We start from the raw sequence: 6,485 nt of genomic DNA, 5'->3' as shown, positions 1-6,485 counted from the left end.
AATACTAAACTAATATACGCAAATGCATCTAACATTTAATAAATATTAAAAAAAGTAATCAATATTTTAAAAATATATATATATTTACCATATAATAAATACTTAGATAAGAGTAAATAAAGAAATAAATATACTACGACAATCATACACTGCCATCTAGTCCCAAAGTAAGCGTAGCTTGCGTTATGGGTACTATGATAACTGATGAATATTTCTATGAGTAACATACTTAAATACTTATAATATACATATAAACTCCCAGACACTAAAAAACATTCATGTTCTTCACACAAACATTTTCCAGTTGTGGGAATCGAACCCACGGCCTTGGACTCAGAAAGCAGGGTCGCTGCCCACTGCGCCAATCGGCCGTCTAATACTATTAAACATCGCCTTCAGTTGGACAAATAATAACATACACCCATGTTAACGTGCTCTCCGAGGCAAAAGCATATTTCCTAACTCTGATCTGATTCTAAAAACTCATGTATATATTTTTTTTATCTTTACTTAAAGAGCTTCGTCGTCAATGCCACTTAATTATACTTAACTTAGCGTTACATTATATAAATATTTATTTATTCTTTAAAATAATTGTTTTATAAATATAACCTAAAATAAACTATTTAAAACTAAATAAAATCTAAAACGTCCTCGAGACCACCGTAGTGAGGCACAGTTCCTAAGATGCTGGCAGCATTGCCCCTTATATAGATCAATTAAATTTTTTGATGATTTTGGGGGAAACACCTGAGGGGTTGCTACGGCGTCACCGGGAGAGTGGGGCGAGCGCGAGAGCTCGCCATGAGAAGAGCCCCAGGTCTCGACGACATCGGGGGGAGAATTTTGATGATATGTTTCCTAAAGCTATATTTATACCGCAAGTAGATTGGTTGGTTATAGGACTTTTGGCTAAGAGCAAAGTGTAGTATATCTTCATATCAGCTTCTTGGAAATTTATGCAAGGACGAATGGCTATTAGACCGTATTTTTTTTATACCTTTTGAATATCTAACCCGACATGAACACAACCTGCTATATCCTAACGGGAGTTGAACTCTTGTTAAGCACGTTTTAATTGAATCACAAGTAAAATCCACGTGCTCATTAAACTGAATCCCGAGGCACGCATGGTTTAATTACAAAAATCCACTTCTCAAAGACGCCAAGACGTTAAGATGCTACTGACGCCCGAACAGGGTGGAGTGGAGTCGTCTTATGCCCATTTCCATTAAATCTAGGAAACAAAATTTTTTTTTTTTCTTATTATTTATTTTAAGAAAAATATGCCTTTTTTAAATGAACATAATAATAAATCTATTAAAGCGTAACAAAAACCCAATCGGGTTTATCCGTGCACCGGTGCGCATCGTCCAGCGCTCGGAAATATTAGTAGGTAAGTAATTCTTTTTTTTTTAAAGGTGCATACATTTTAATAACCTTAAATCCATCCGAAAATGAAAATATGATAATACAAACTCGAAATACTAAACCTTGTGGCAAGAACCATAGACAAGTGCGAATGAGTGCAAGACCAAATGGTGCTTTTTGATAGCAAATGTTCAAGTTACTTTATTTATTTATTTAAATATTACTACAATTTTTGGAGAACTCCCTCTATTTCACCAGGATACCTTCAACAAACTGACTTGATGAAAATCAAACGTGGGAAGTATATCGTCTCAAACAAAAAAATATATATATAAAGGACAGAGTTCTGAGCTAACATAAAAAAAAATGCAACAGAATCGAGCACCTCCTCCTTTTTGTACGTCGGTAAAAAGTATGGTTTATTTAAAGTTATTTTAAAGTCTTAATCTTTTAATTGTACCTAATAAATTAGGTACAATTAAAAGATTAAGACTTTTTTTAAAAGATAAGCTTTGTTCTAAAATCGTAACGCGATTTAGCGCCCACTTTGCATCGTTACTCCATCAACTGAGCCAACTTATTATAAGATGTGTTACATCAAACAAGATACTTATGTATCCTATTAAAAACAAAACTGTCATAATATCTCCCCTTAGAATAAATAGTCGTGTACACGGTATGTTCTTAATTCTGTTCTTTTAAACAAGGTGACACGGCCCTAGATTTATGACCAAGTACTACAGATTATTCAAGCTAATCACTCTTTATGATAGATATAAATAAAGTTGAGAGCATTTTCCAATTGTTTATAAAAATTAAGAGCTTAAAACCATAAATAGTAAGTATTTTATGCAAACTGATTTACAATATCAGATAAATGAATGCACTTTTATTGTACACCAAAGAAAAAAAGTAGTTACAGAGATATAAATATATAGCAAGAGATTACACTTTGGTACAGATGATATGACTAATATTTTCCTCAGCTTCAGAGATAACACCATTTAAGCTTCCTCAATGCAGATTGGCTGGCTTATTTATTTATTTATTTATTTATTAGCTTTTCAAGGGAAACAAACAGTATTATTACACATAAAAGTAATGCCTTATTTTTGTATCACATAAACCAATGAACCATTACACGGTTATTATCACGTGTTAGTTAGACTAACCGAAATTAAGGGCTAAATGCGTTCGCAGAGGCACTGAGATAAAACAACCCTAATTTTTTTAACTCTGGGTGGGTACTGAGAATAATTTCTTAGTATGTAACAGTAGATTGTGCTACAAGGACATAAAATAACACACTTTACCGACATTATGAACGAGCTATACAGTCAAGCTCAATTTTGTATTAGTTTAAGGTAAAATACATTTCATCCCAAAAAAAACTGAGAACATAATAAAACGAAGGTGATGTGTTTTTTTTATTCTTTTTTCACCAAGCAATTTTTGCATTTTTAATATAGGATAGAAGGCAAAGTGTGCATGCGGGCGAAGTCACAGGTATACCATGGCAAAATTTTATAGATTTAGCTTGGACTCTAGAGACAATTACTTTTGATTCCGGGTAAGCAATGGGTTCCCGCGGGAATTTTTAATTTCAAAAAAAGTAACTAAAAAAAAAAGTGAGACTTCATTAAAAGTGAATTTAAATAAAAATAAAAAGATCAGTAGATCAGTAACAACAGGTAGGTCTATATAAGTCCCCACTTCCCTACTAATATTATAAATGTCAATGTAAGTTTGTTTGTTACGCTCTCACGCAAAAACTACTTAACCGATCCTTAAGAAACTTTGTACACATATTCTTGGAAGTGTTAGAAGTAATATAGGACTTTTTATCCCGACATTAAGCTCGGTTCCTTTGGGAGAGGGCATGAAAGTGCTGACGATTTTAAACCATAACTCCGACAAATTATAACCGATTTAAATAATTATTTTTTACTATATAGGTTATATGTGTTTAATTTTGCCTGGTTGGAGATAGAGAACAGAGCTCATCAGCGGACAGCAGCAAACCCCTCATTTAAGGCTTAGCGATACTTAATACTTAAATTTTTTTTAGTACTGCAACTAAATTTAATGCCACATGAAAAACAAAATCAAACGCAGACGATGTCGCGGGCAACTGCTAGTAAGTAATAGTTTCGTAGTTGATACAGACATAAACCAAATAATAAATTCAAATGCGGAACGTAGCGTTTTTAACAATCACAACCATTTTGAGTCCGAAGATGATGAAGATTTGAGTCTGTGGTCTAGATTTTTAAAACTGCGTGGAGAGAAAGAGACGACTTCATGATTACAATTTATTACAAAGTCGTCTCTACGCCAACTCTGCGCCGCTCCGCCCACCTGTAACACGGCAGTTTTCAAAACCTCATGCAGCAATAAAAGCGCCCGCTTTGCCATCGCCCGCCTCACTGTTAGCGCGTTGGCACACACAGAGCCGCGGAAACCTTCCCAAGTTAATTAACGGGACGTCTTTGAGACCAGGTGAGTTTGAAACTTAGCCTTTCAACTTTTTTAAATGTTTTCCAAATGGGTGCTTTGTCATGTCGACTGGATATTTTTTTGAATACATCATTGTTAAATAGGTCTTTTGTGGTGCACGTTTTCTAAATTAGTGGTTTGTTATCCTTTTTATTTCTTTGCAACAAAATATGTGATAAATGGGTGATTTAACCGTTTTTTTCCAATATTTCAAACGGATTAATTGTGAATAGGAAAGTGAATAAAAATTCAACAGTTTAAAAAAAAATTTAAATTGCAAAGTTTTTTGAAAATCTCTAAATTGTTTGTTTATTTATTACTTTTGTAATAAATATTTTTTTCTTATAACTGTCTCATTTAAGTGATTTATTTTTGAAATTTTTAGAAAAACTCTACAAATAATTTTACAATTACAAATGATTTATCAACTCATCCCATCATTAAAATATCATAAATAACAATAATAGTTATGCATTACTTCCCTCAGGTTTTCTTTGTCTAAAATATAATTAATATTTTTATAAATTGTATTTTAGTAATTATTTATAATTTTAAAACAACTAAGGCTAGTAACTAATAACTACTCAGTACCAATAAATACAAAAAATAAAATTAATATAAAATAACATTTTCTAGAGCAAGATTTCTAAATGGGGGATTTTATTTATAACTTTTATAGTAATACAATCTATTTTAAATTTCCAACAGGTTTATGTATTTTAAGTTAAATGGATATTTATATTATTTTTAAACTTCGTAAGTTACAGCCATAGTAATATAAACTACGTTTTTATTTAATAAATAGATTTGTTTTTGTGCGTTCATATTTCATACCAATATATGGATTACTCTTTATTTTAATAAAAAAATAATAATTATTACAGAAAAATAAAACTATTTGCAAACAAATCTACTTACATTAATATTTGCAAAAAATATAAGCCGTCTATTAAGCCCATATATATTATTATTTTAGTTGAATCCTTTGTCTTAGCTCGTTTATCGTGGTCGTTTTCGAAATGAGTGAGTGTTTATATTTTTTTTGCGTTATTTTGTATTTTTACAAATATCTCATAAGTAGTTAGATACCTAGTTGATTTTCAAATTAGTGGTTTGTTAAGTGAACTGTATATTTTTATAACGTTACTAGCTGTTGCCCGCGACTTGGTATGCGTTTGATTTTGTTTTTTGATGTGGCATTCAATTTAGTTGTAGATCTAAAAAAAAATAAACTATGTAGTATCGCTAAGCCTCAAATGAGGGGTTTGCTGCTGTCCGCTAAGGAGTTCTGTCCTCTATCTCCAACCACAGTTATGGCAAAATTAAACACATATTATAACCTCTAATATGATTATTTAAATCGGTTATAATTTGTCGGAGTTATCGTGTAAAATCGTCAAACACTCATCCCCTCTCCCAAAGGAACCGAGCTTAATGTCGGGATAGATATAGTATCCTAGGTATATTACTTCTAACACTTCCAAGAATATGTGTACAAAGTTTCATGAGGATCGGTTAAGTAGTTTTTGCGTGAAAGCGACAAACAAACTTACATTGACATTTATAATATTAGTAGGGATTTTTAAACATTTCCTATCTGAAACAGTTAATATGATTTATTTCAATTGTGTTTTTTTATTGCTTTGTATATGGTGTACAATAAAGTTTATTTGATTTCATTTGATTTTACATGGTAAATATTTTATTATCAGTTCCATAAATAAAAACCGCAATATTAAATTAATTTATATTTAAAAAAAATATTGATTTATGAAAGCTTTGTAGGTACTTACTGTTTTTAAAGTATTTCTCCCAGAAAATTAGTTGCTGAATCTTTTCCGTGATAAGAACTGGTGAAGTTCTCCCTAGATTTAACAAAATAGCCTGTTTTACGCTACGCTTCTTATTCTTATTTGGCATAGATATAGCTCGTATCCAGGACACGACCAAAGGATAATTTGTGGCCAGGGTAAAAAAGCGGTGCTCCGGGAATTTTGAAAGACAGAAACAATCGCGAGCAAAGACGCGGGCAACAGATAAAATATAATATTTAAGAAGAAATATTGTAGAGAAAATAGAGACCTGACTTTCTAATCACATGTAGATCGCGTGAAATTATAGCAGCTTCACATTATCTCACGTCTCATTGCGTTATTATTTCCAAGCATAATGAGTAGCAAAACTTCAACTGTAGTTAGTAACCTCATAGTTTTCAAAGCAAATCATACCTATGTCGATAAAACGTTTTCAACTCAACTGCGAACAAAAGAGCTTTATGTTGTTCGAGTGTATGTATGTATGTATGTATGTATATATCTTTAGCACGCCCTAGAGTCGTGAGAGTGACGACTCAGGTGAACTGGGGACATCAAATAAAAAAAAATCCGAAAAAATAACAATAATCTACTGCGTCAATATCTGCCACTGACACAACAAGATTTTGTTTTGGTTTTTGACCAACCAAATTATTATAAGAAGTGAGCATGTTATGCTTCCGGCAGGGTTTGTGAACACTGGCAACTAAGTTTATTTAGAACCTAAATAAAATGTTCATATTAAAATGTTGTTTCTATCTTCTCAGTTCTCCACTTAATTTAATAAAGATGGCAGATATTAAC

The 6,485-nt window shown here is 31.9% G+C and overlaps 1 protein-coding gene across 1 annotated transcript in view; it reads left to right on the top strand.

Annotated features, from left to right (window-relative positions):
* Positions 1–3,823: 3,823 nt before the first annotated feature.
* LOC120625218 (pro-neuropeptide Y-like) overlaps positions 3,824–6,485 on the top strand; it is a 28,325-nt gene continuing 25,663 nt past the window's right edge. The window contains exon 1 of the mRNA XM_039892209.1: positions 3,824–3,870. The gene's annotated coding sequence lies outside the window, so the exon portion shown is untranslated. The remainder of the gene's footprint in view (positions 3,871–6,485) is intronic.

Source organism: Pararge aegeria, chromosome 7, assembly GCF_905163445.1.
Source record: "Pararge aegeria chromosome 7, ilParAegt1.1, whole genome shotgun sequence".
Taxonomy (NCBI): Eukaryota; Metazoa; Arthropoda; class Insecta; order Lepidoptera; family Nymphalidae; genus Pararge; species Pararge aegeria.
This window is presented reverse-complemented; position numbering and strand designations above follow the sequence as displayed.